Consider the following 12,493-nt stretch of genomic DNA (forward strand, 5'->3'; position numbering starts at 1 on the left):
AGAACAAAATAGAAGTGACCCATGCACGTTGACGTACAGAGAAGTATTATTTAAACATATTGTTTTAAAATGAGGACACATTTACTGCCCTGTGTTGTTCTCTGTAATATAAGCAGAGATTTGCACCCTAAAAGCTCAAGATGCCCAGTCCTTTATCACTTACCTAATTTCCCACATCCACCTTAATACACATCTTCTGCTACATGTGTCCATGTTAGAAGAACAAGGCTCCACAGATATACTCTTCTGTAACTACTGCATGCCAAATACAGTGGTACCTTGGTTTATGAACTTAATCCGTTCCGGAAGTCCGTTCTTAAACCAAAGCGTTCTTAAACCAAGGTGTGCTTTCCCATAGCAGCAGGGGACTCAATTTACAAATGGAACACACTCAACAGGAAGCAAAACATGTTCTTATTCCAAGGCAAAGTTCACAAACCAAAACACCTACTTCTGGGTTTGCAGAGTTCTTAATCCAAATTGTTCATAAACTAAGCTGTTCTTAAACCAAGGTAATAATGTCTGAAAAGCAATAAACCTGGGTAGAAACTGTAAAATATTTTTCATTTGTAAAAAACTGATGGCATTTGTCATGAAGGTTTTATCTTCCATTTATCACATTCATGTCACTTCTGCTCACTCTTCTTCAGGCTCTATCAATTCTTATCTGTCCTCAATAGGACTTGTGACTTGTTTGCTTCATTATCCCTTCTTTTGGCTAAATCACTCCATTTAAATGCACCAGAATGAACACCATCTTTACTCATGAATGCTGCATAACCTCTATATTCAACAGCATCTATCTATCAGAGAAATCATACATGTTTTCTTAGACCAGGATGTAAGCTGCACTGTGTTTAATAAGGCTTAAACTAATACACTTGTTTAGGATCCATGCCTAAACCCTTTTTCTTAAAGTAAGAGGCACACCTGTAGGCTCCATGTCCCACATTTTGATCAAAAGACAAAACCACATTTTTTTCCTAGTAGTTATGGCATAGTGTCTGGAACTCTGTGTACTACATTTCATATTTTTATCTCTTATGGAAGTATCCCAGTTTTAACATCCCCTCCAATAAATGAGTCAGCAAGAATCAAGTGTCTGTATAACTATGATTATTTCTAAACTGCAATTCATTTAGTTTAGTTATTAGAATACTTCAAAATATACAATAGTTTTGAACTTTAAAAGTTTTAAATATTTGAATCTGTGTTTCTTTCATTGCTGTTAAAGCCTTTGGCTCAGGTACATTAAGGTATCTGGAATCATTTTGGAAATCAGGAATGAAACCTACAAAAATTATAAGCAACCACATTATTAGTTAATGTCTCTTAAATTGCTGTTATTGAATTATTAAATGTTACTTGTTAGTGAAAGTTACTAGTCAAAATTATTTTAAAAACATTTTCACAATGAAAATAAGTATCTGAATAATTAAAACTGATTGTGTGAATTTGAAGCAAATGGGCATTTACTAAGGGTATTCATTGGCTTTGGGTGTACCACAAATTATGAGGCAAATTAGGGTGATTTGAGGGAAATTACCATGTTCCCAAGTCAGATTGCAAAGTGTCTTGAGGCAGATGGACTCCTTAAGCTTCTGAGTAGTTCTGTGGCTTATGCTTCTAAAGAAAAAACCCATGTCTGTTTTTTCCTCATGAGAAATGAAATCAAGCTGATTTGGGAAACACCCTGAGAAAATGAGTAATCTTTTGTTTCGACAGACAGATCCAGCTGTTAAATCACAATACAGTGGTACCTCGGGTTACAGACACTTCAGGTTACAGACTCTGCTAACCCAGAAATAGAACCTCGGGTTAAGAACTTTGCTTCAGGATGAGAACAGAAATCGTGCGCCAGCGGCGTGGCAGGCCCCATTAGCTAAAGTGGTACCTCAGGTTAAGAACAGTTTTAGGTTAAGAACGGACCTCCAGAATGAATTAAGTTCTTAACCTGAGGTACCACTGTAATTATTTTCCCAGGGCACTCATAGTGATCTGAGGGAGGAATGAAAAACTTACCTAGCTACATGTCTGTTTCTATGCAAGTTCATGAAGAAGTCTCCATTGTATCTCCAAAAATCTATGGAGAGGAGGAACAGAAGCCCACCCCATAGCAACAAGCCTTGGTAGTAAAAGAGTCATTGCCAAGGAGTGACATTTCCTCTACCTCATGTATCTAGAGGATATGATTCTTATTGTACCCACCCCAAAATGATAAAGTCTGCCCTTTGGGGAGAACAACTGAAGCTATCGGTCTGAAATTTGGCAAGCTTCATTTCCTCAGAAGAGGCGGCCATGCCTGAACATTGTACCCAATTCTGGCAGAAAAATCAAATTGTTACAGACTTTTCCTTCATTGCACACTGCTTCAAATATATTTGTTGGGAAATAGTTTATAAATTGTTAAATAAATAAATAATCAAACTTTATAAATTGCCCTGCATGAAAGCCCCTTGATATATCTGCCTATAATCTGGCCAACTTAATCTACCCTGGAGGGATTTCTGAGCCTGGAAAATGCATGTGCTTCATCCAAAATGGGGGAAGTTATAACCAGTTTTAGATTTGCCAGTATTATGCTCCAGAAGACTGGAGAAAGCAGACAGTACTCAGAAACAGATTGGGATTCTTAAAAATGCACATATACAGGTTGAACATGAATATTGGGAGCATTTACTATATTTTATATAAAAAATTGAAAACACAAACAATTTTACTAATTGACAGAAAATAGTGAGACAAAATGTAAGTCAACTGTCTAAGGAGAATAAGAGATTACCACATTAGTCTTACATATTTAGCACAGTATGAGCCTGACTTAGCTTAAGAAAAAAATGAGCTGCTGGTTTCCATGTAATTAAGAATGAATATTGAAAATAAACAATGAATGCGCATCTTCAAAACCTTTGCAGTTGTCAGATGCTTTGAAGGTGATCCAGGGTAGAAAGCCAGCATTGACTGTGTGGGACTGGATGAGGATACACTGGCAGAGATGAATGGAAAACTAGGAAAAGATCCACTGCTAATGTGAATTTCAAGTTTTCTTTTCAGCCTAACACCAGATGTAAAGAATTTAAAGTACATTACGACAAAAAAATGCAACAACATTGCCAGACAGGTAGTGGATTCAGTATCCACGAATTATGTTGTCTTAATAGTCCTTGAGCATCAGGCTGCATAACAGAGCCAATGTGTGTATTTCTGACCTTTATTGGCAATAAATATATTACTGCATTTTATTTTATTTTCTACAATATGAAAAAACTTAACAGTTCAATGAAATTAATTTCATTAAGGCCCCAAAAGGTCTTCATACTTTGTGTTATCAGGGTCTTCATTTGAGGAAGAGTCATGGTTCAGGCTTAGGTAAGGCACGACACCCACATATTGTTACTATTTTGCATATCATCTTGTTTAATGCATTGTTCCCCAGGACCTCAGTTATATATATATTCCTTCATGGTCAAACTAAACAGGACACATCTTTTTCTTTTGCTGAAAGAGAATCAGAAATATGACATTTGAATCAGAGCTGTGGCCCTGGAGGGAGATCTAATTCTTTCTGCCCACCTTTTCTGCAACCCTGACTGAAGCTGTTACGAGGAAAACATAATATGAGTGCTTTATGTTTCCCACCATAAGGAGAACAGCAGCTTTACAAGGGCAATTAAGATTAGGCCTTGGTGCAGGTTGGGAGAGAAGGATTAGACCTCTTTCCCCAGCACCAGAGTCCCACAGAGATGTTTTTAGCAACAAAACAAACACCAGGGACACAATGCCTCTCCCATGTCATATTTAGTTTGGCCCTAAAATACTGTATTTCATGTACTTTTCTATCTACACATATTCTAGATCTAAATGTTTCTGATCTACAACATTTTCACATTCATAGAATACAATTAAAAGACCTGTATAATCTAACGTGGTGCTGAAACAGCAGCAGCATTCTCAGCAGGCACAGTTAGCATTGTCAAAGGTCAAGCACACTTAGCCACTGAGCACCCTCTGGTGATCATTTGCAAATATTACACTCCCAGTATTTTGGTTTCAAGGCAGGTGTCTTGGTGGAGTGAACTTCATTTCTTCCTGGTTCCTCTCTGATGCACGGAATCTGCTTTGTGCAAATATGCTGTCTGTGCGGTGTGGCAATAACACAGCTTCCCTGGACGTTTCACCATCTATTGATCCCTGTGCCACCACTTTATTTCTCGCTGCCACCACCCAGGCCCTACCTGGTAAAATACGGAGTCCAGTCAGGGTTAAATTGGAACATAAACTTCTGTTTATTTATTGCAGTTTAACAAGCGTGTGGTTTCATAAATGGTCTCAGTCAATTACAAGCATGGGCTGCCTATCCAGACCTATAACTTCCGCTACCTGCTCTCACTCACTAAACTACCCCTCAGATATTTACTTGTCTTCCTAGCTCCTAACTGTTCCTGACTCAGCTTATTTCGCTACACAAACTCAACCTACCCCCAGACTCTATCCCAATTCACTCCCACTCCAACCAACCACCCAACTCCCAACGAACTCCCCCCTTCGCCCCTCCCAGAGCTGGTTTTATAGTCCCTCTGACTCCAACTCCCTGGGTTCTGATTGGGTATCTATTTAACTGTTTTAACTATTTCACCTCCAGCACTCTCATATGTTAACGTCACATGCGGAACCTTGTCTTAAATGAAATAATTAACTTACAATCATTTACATATGATGTATTAGTCAGACTATGAACACATGAGATCAGGATTCAAATCCTCACTCAGCCACTAGCTACAACTCACCTTAGCCCAGTTGCTTTCTCTCTATCTAACCTACGTCACCTTATTGTGATGATACAATGAGGAGTAGATATATACCACTTCTTGAAGGAAGCTTCTTGAAAGGAGGGGTATAAGAAATAAATAAAACTTTTGATTGAAGAAAAAATGAATCCAGACTTAATCATGCTTAGAGTAGACTCACTGAAATCAATGGAATTGTTCCACTAATTTCAATGAATCTACCTGAAGCATAAATATGACTAAGGCTGCAACCCCACCTCTACTCTGCAACTGTATTTGAAATACCATTTCCAGTTCTAGCTGCCTCACCTCAAAAAGGATGTTGTAGAATTGAAAAAGGTTTAAAAATGGAAACGAATGATAAAGCGGCTGGAGAAACTCCCCTATGAACGAAGGATGAAGTGTTTGGAACATCTTAAGTTTCAAGAAAAGGTGAGAAAGAGGTAACATGATAGAGGTTTTTAAAAATATGCATGGCACAATGAAAGTGGATTAGTTCCCCCCCCCCCTCTTTCATAACACTAGAACTTGTGGACATCCAATGAAGCTGAATGTGGACAATTCAGAACAGACAAAAGGATGTACTTATTTACACAATGCATAGTTAAACTATAGAATTTGCCCTCACATGAGGCAGCGACAGCAACTAACTTGGATGGCTTTTAAACAGGATTACACAAATTCATGAACACTAAGCTACCAATGGCTATTAACCACAATGACTATTGTTCTACCACCATTATGCTTCTGAATACCAGTTGCTGTAAACTGCAGGAAAGGAGAGTGGTTGGCCACTATTAGAACAGCAAGCTGGACTAAATGAGCCACTGGCCTGATCCAGCAGGGCTATTATATTCAGCATTCTTATCTGGGAATATACTACAATGAATTCAATAAAGCTTGCATCTGAGTAGAAATGGTTAGGACTGCATTGCAAATCTGGATCGAATCCAATATGGCAGTAAACGAAGAATAAAGTTGCAAGTTGTTGAATGAGGTAAAAACACCAGAACTGAATAAGATGCTACAGGTAGCATCAATGAATAGTGATTGAATAGATTCAAATTACAAGAAAAGAGATTCCGACTAACCATTAGGAATACCTTTCTGACAGTAAGAGCAGTTTGACAGAGGAATGGACTACCTCAAAAGGTGGTGGAATCTCATTCACTGAAGGTTTATAAACAGAGCATGGATGACCATCTGTTGGGATTCTTTACTTGTGATTCCTGCATTGTAGGGGGTTGGATAGTATGAAATTTGGGGCCCCTTCCAACTCTACAATTCTATGAAAATGTATTTTTTAAAAAAAGAAAAGACTATATGACGTATAATTAAAATATGTTATCACAGACTATGTCGTGGAAACTTACTTTTCTCATTATACTGTGAGGTATTCTGACATCATTAACATTTTATTTAACATTATTATTGGTAACACTAGAATTATCAATATATTGAAAGATAAAAAACCTGGTAACAGTAACTAAATGAAACAATCTGGTTTGGCAATATTTTAGCAGTAGCCTTTTTTCACTCCAGTGTTTTTAAAAATACTTTCACCAGTTTCAGGAAAGGGTGGGTTCGAGTAGGGGTTTCCTGAGGCTTTCAGAACACGATTTTAACGTAGCAGTGTGTTAAAAGGGGTCCCCAGAGAGTCTTGTTTTGGAACACACTGACGCCTACACATTATTATCTTTGCTACGTTCTGCAGTGTTGGGTGAAATGTATTTTTAATCGCTAGCAAAACATGCCTGTGTTTATCTAAAATTCAGAAAAGGCTAAATAATTTAAAACAAAATCACTTTTCAAATAATTACATGTACAATGAGCACTGAAACATAAAAGTCTAGTGCAAGTTAACAATAAAGGGTTGGCTAAGGATCAAAGAAAATATGTTTATTTTATTTCATGAATGCAAATAAAAAGTACTTTCGCTTTAACAAGTTCATGAATGGCTGTTGACAAATTCTTGGTATAAGAAATCTTTCCTCAACAGGATAAAGCTTTTTCCCGTAGAGGTTTATATATGTGGAACAGGGTGTTCACTGACATTATAAAGGTATAACTATAATCACAATACACTTTTATTACTATTGTTATGTGACAACAACACCGTGAAAATGATCTCTTTTTATTAGGTTATGTATATTCATAGGTGAAGAACTTAAAACAACTTGATTATAAGCAGACCTATGGAAATGAATTAACCATTTCTAGATGAATAGCTGTGTTAATCTGTTACAGCAAAAACAAAGCAAAGGGTTTATGACACCAGTTTTATTGAAAATCATGTCCTACATACTTAACAGTTTACTTAAGGTTGTGGTCCTATGTAAATAAGCCTCATTGAACACAGTGCACTTTTATCTTCTGAGTATGCTTTCATAGGACTGAGTGACAAGCAATTTGAAACACTGAATAACAACAATGAATAATAGCAGTATATCCAGAGGGAACCCTCGTCCTCAGCACTGCCCATGACCACTGAATCTCCTTTCATATTGAACTACTATCAAAACCAGATAATTCTCCCTGCCCAGTGGCCATTATTTTTGCTGAGATCATATTGTTATTATAAAGATATAGAAAGTAAAGGTAAAGGGACCCCTGACCATTAGGTCCAGTCATGACGGTCTCTGGGGTTGCGGCACTCATCTCGCTTTATTGGCCGAGGGAGCCGGCATCCAGCTTCTGGGTCATGTGGCCAGCATGACTAAGCCGCTTCTGGCGAACCAGAGCAGCGCACGGAAACACCGTTTACCTTCCTGCCAGAGCGGTACCTATTTATCTACTTGCACTTTGACGTGCTTTCGAACTGCTAGATGGGCAGGAACTGGGACAGAGCAACGGGAGCTCACCCCGTCGCGGGGATTTGAACCGCCGACCTTCTAATCGGCAAGTCCTAGGCTCTGTGGTTTAACCCACAGTGCCACCCGCATCCCTGTATTAGTTTCTAACATTAACTAACTAGCAGTTATGGGTGCCCTTGCACCCCCAAACTCAGTTATCCTAGATCTGTAACAATAGACATGACCACCCACACGACCCAGGTCTCAATTATGCATTCCAGGTTAATGGGTTGATCTGACACTTAAGTTTTGAATAACAGCTGATTTCCGTTTCATTGATCTGGCATAAAGCAGCAAGGTGTTGAGAACCAATGGGAAATATGTAGGGCAAGCCCCTTGCCAGGGAACCACAAATAGATGAAAGACCAAATTAAGTACAGTATTAGCTGTTATAGATAGATAAAAAAAGGTAAAGGGACCCCTGACCATTAGGTCCAGTCGTAACCGACTCTGGGGTTGCGGCGCTCATCTCCCTTTATTGGCTGAGGGAGCCGGCGTACAGCTTCCGGGTCATGTGACCAGCATGACTAAGCCGCTTCTGGCAAACCAGAGCAGCGCACGGAAACGCCGTTTACCTTCCTGCCGGAGCGGTACCTATTTATCTACTTGCACTTTGACGTGCTTTCAAACTATATATATAGATAGATAGTTATCTATAATTGTAGCTATTGGAAAACACAAGTAAAGCTTCCCTCTGTTACGCTCAAGAAGTCTAAGTTGCCAGTAGCCCCACTCCCAAATGGAGTTTCAAATAGGTGAGTTACAATGGCATAATTTACCTTGGTGTAAATTATATTGGCTTTTGATAGTTTGGATTGATCTGCCCATTGGACTACATTCAATGATGCTTTCTCCCAGACATGTATGCCTACCCTTTTACATAAGAGTAAACCCCACTGAACACGGTGGGGCTTAATCCTGAGTAAACACAAATAGGATTGTTTTCTTAATATATTGTTCTATGCTCTTTAAAGGAAGGATGAGAAATAAATTGTAAATTTCACAGATTGGTTGAAACAAAGGAGCAAACATCTTATTCTATTTATGTCTAGAAGTTTATCCTAGTGTGGAAGTCTGCCTTTAAAAGAAAACCAAATCTTTACTACAAGGCTACATTCCTTTCTGTTATGCAGCCTAAACATGAAGATGATGTCAGTAATGTACGTGTAGTGATGGTGTCCAGTCTATATCCTACAAGAAAAACTTTGAAATGTAAATGTTTCATCTCTATAGTCATTTCCTCATCAACAAACCAAAACACTCAATAAATAAATATATTTAGTGACGAGCCTGATTTTTTTCTAGAAGTTTCACTAAACAGGAACATGCAGTTGTTTCTTTTTGTTCATCCTACATCACATCGGTTGGAAAAAAAACCACTTACCTATATCAAATTATAAGAACCTTTGTAGTTACTATTATCTTGAAAAATACAAACTAAAACATATAGACAAAAATGTTAAATTACTTCCTGCTTTGTAGTTGTTTTTCTGGATCCTTCAGACAAATAAAATTGAATGAAGTGTCAAATATTATTAGCACATATTTTTTGATAATATACCATACTGGAGCTGGAGAAAATGTGCCTAGTAGCTATATGGGAAGAAGCACAGCAGCCACAGAAGGGGCAGTGATAGTGGGTGACCCATAATGGCAAAAACACTGGTGTAGCATTGCCTTTCCCAAATCTGTCCTTTGAATACTGACTAGGAGCATGGTGCTAATGGCATCACTTTAAAATTCCCTTTGCAGTAGAGACAGGCCTCATTTTTTCCTTTGCTGCTTTAGCTTCCCACACATTCAGCTCTGGGGCTATTGCCACAATAGCCATATATTCAATTCTGGCTCTTCCTGCAGCAAAGTTGCGTACCCTCACTAGCTAATGTCCCTTGTCCTTCCTGGCATACTTATTGAACCAATTTTGTTGTGTAAGCTCTTGTTGGAAAGGACAACCTTTGAAACACATCCTTAAGTTGGTAATGAAATTCTTTTTTTGTCATTTTTAAGACTTTTTTTTTAAAAAAAGGTTGTAAACATTTTTGGGATGTATTGTAATTATGTGTGTGTAATAAATTATTTTCATTTATTAAGAGTTTCATTTACTTCTTTACTCCTCCATTGTAATTACATTTGTTTATTTACTCATACAACCACTTTTGTAAAAGCCCACCCTGGACCCACTTGTTTGTGACAACAACCCTGAGGTCGTAAATAATCCCTTTTTGGAAGGGTTGCAACACAGCAGTTGCAGGAATTCTTGCATGAAGTCAATTATCTTGACCCATTTCAAACAGGTACCAGTATCTGAAGAAGTGTGCATGCACACGAAAGCTTAAACTGTACCCAGAACAAACTTAGTTGGTCTCTAAGGTGCTACTGGGACGCGGGTGGCGCTGTGGGTAAAACCTCAGTGCCTAGGACTTGCCGATTGCATGGTCGGCAGTTCAAATCCCCGCGGCAGGGTGAGCTCCCGTATTTTGGTCCCAGCTCCTGCCCACCTAGCAGTTCGAAAGCACCCCTAAGTGCAATTAGATAAATAGGTACCGCTCCGGCAGGAGGGTAAATGGCATTTCCGTGTGCTGCGCTGGTGCTGGTTCGCCAGAGCAGCTTCGTCACGCTGGCCACGTGACCTGGAAGTGTCTTCGGACAGCGCTGGCTCCCGGCCTCTTAAGTGAGATGAGCGCACAACCCTAGAGTTGGACATGACTGGCCCGTACGGGCAGGGGTACCTTTACCTTAAGGTGCTACTGGACAATATATATATTCAATTCTTCCTATTCCTCATGTTCACAATTGAAGGCAATTTAGGTGGTGCAGCAACTATTAGTGCACATTGATTTAATGAATAAATGAATTTAATCTTTCAATTTTTTAGTGAATAAGCATAGGCACAGCCAGGATTTTTGTTAGTGGAGGGCAGGCTTTTGTTAGGTGGGCAGAACCTCAGATTTGTATTGGTTTTGATTGATTTAGGGGGCAGCTGCCCACTGCCCCCCCCCCTTAGCTACACCCATGTGAATAAAAATTCTTTTCTTTCTTTTTAAAAAATCTGTCATTAAATAAACTGTTATTAACCAAAAATAATGAAAACATGCATAAAACAGAAACATACATTCCCCTGATCCACTCAAACTTGTTTGAAAAGGAGCTATACTTACAAGCTGAATGAGCGTAGCTGAAAGTCAAGCAGATGCCATGAGATAATGGGGAAGCGGTTATTCAATAACTGTTTGAGAATGTGTTCCACTTCAAACTGTGTCCCCTACAAATTTGGAGTATAGAATATTATCAGTCAAACAATCACAAAAGGTTCTGCCACTGGATTCATTTCTCAATTATACAAGAAAGAATGTAAAGGAGATGAAAGGTGAAGAGAGTTAGATTTCTGAACATATTCTAGGAACTATAATCAATAGACATGTCTGGACTTTGAGAGTATTGAATTTAGCTACCCTGTGGACACTGGCAGATTTATAGGTATATGCCATATGTACAAAATTGGAGCCTTGTGGGAGGAGGAAAGGGCAAATGCTTGCGCTGTTGGAGCAATCTGTTTTATCACTATGTTGATTCCCTCCCTCTATTTTAAACCAGTAGTGGAATCATCTTATTAAACAGAGGTTCTTCTTTGTGGAGGCAGATGCACTGTGTGCACACTAATGCCATTTATTTCTGAGGCTCATAATTCTGAATCATATTTCCACCTGCTCAGGCTGGGTCACGCCAAATTTGATTAGGCAGAATAATACCTGCCCCCTTAAAAACGTCAAAAATTATTTACATTCTACTGTCTCTCAAGTGCATTTAACTTTGCCCCCCGGGGGAGCTCACAGGAACTCCGTCCCGGCACCTCTCAGGTGAGCACCATTACCATTCTCGGAGAACAAAGAAGTTGTCCATTGCGAGTTGTGGCACCTCTTTTTCTAGAAAAATAGCATTGGGCCTAAGCATGACCTTTAATATAGCAAAAGAAGTGGCTTTGTGCCAGAGGATACCTGGGTGGGCCCTTTCCCCTCACCTGAGAGCAATAATAGAGTGGTGTGTGAGAAGCCAGAGGGAGAGCCATGCTTGTTTTCTGCTCTCGTCCAACCAAGGCTGTGTGACTATGGGACAAGCAAGACATTGTGGGGTGTCAATGCTAAGCGCCCCTGCATGGCAGGCTCAGGTTATGTGTGTAAAATGAACCATATATCATAAAAACACCACAGTCTCCACTGAACATGCAACTGAAGTAGGACGTTTAAGAGTGGCTAGTAGAAAGAATATCCGCTTTACTGATTTTACAGTGTATTGGTATTATACAAAACTTGTTACTCGCTTTTCATTGTGAAATCACCTCCAAGCAGGATACAATACCAAGATGGTAACACAGCAAAATCAAACAATTAAAGCAAGCCAGCCAGAACGCGTTAATTTAAGCAGCCACTTACAAAGCGCAGCTGAACCCTTTCTGAGGTGTTCCAAGGTTGCGCTGAGGTATTTTTTGTCGAAGTTCGGACTGGCGCCAACACGTTATTTTCAAGTACAGGGCTATAACGCTTTCTTGGTCGGTAAGCGTTTTTAAAGGGCTGTTACTCGTTTCTGAACCGCTGCTTTTGTTTCTCAGCTTAAAAAAAAATGCCTCACACGTCGCCTTTATTGCGTTTTACTGGAGTTCTGCTGTCGCGCTCCGTACCGGGGCGCTTCAGACAGTTTTAATGTTATTATCAGCTAGGGGCGTATTGAACCTTTGACGCTGAGGCAAGAGCTGCGGGCGAAAGAGGCGAAACACCGCGCGCCGCTCCCCTCATGCTCCCTCCACACGACGCCGATAGGCGGGAGCCGTCCTCTCTTTCGGCGCCAGGACGAGCCGTT

The 12,493-nt window shown here is 39.6% G+C and overlaps 1 protein-coding gene across 13 annotated transcripts in view; it reads right to left on the reverse strand.

The window, feature by feature from the left end:
- Nucleotides 1–12,493, reverse strand: part of FLT1 (fms related receptor tyrosine kinase 1) — a 135,057-nt gene that overhangs the window by 122,495 nt on the left and 69 nt on the right. For 5 of the 13 annotated variants that reach the window (XM_081004052.1, XM_081004050.1, XM_081004053.1 and 2 more), the window contains exons 1-2: nucleotides 12,273–12,490; nucleotides 10,798–10,901 (exon numbers count right to left, since the gene is read on the reverse strand). The gene's annotated coding sequence lies outside the window, so the exon portion shown is untranslated. The other 8 variants (XM_081004044.1, XM_081004042.1, XM_081004048.1 and 5 more) reach the window with 4 other exon arrangements.

Source organism: Podarcis pityusensis, assembly GCF_964106645.2.
Source record: "Podarcis pityusensis genome assembly, chromosome: 4".
In the NCBI taxonomy this organism is placed as follows: domain Eukaryota; kingdom Metazoa; phylum Chordata; class Lepidosauria; order Squamata; family Lacertidae; genus Podarcis; species Podarcis pityusensis.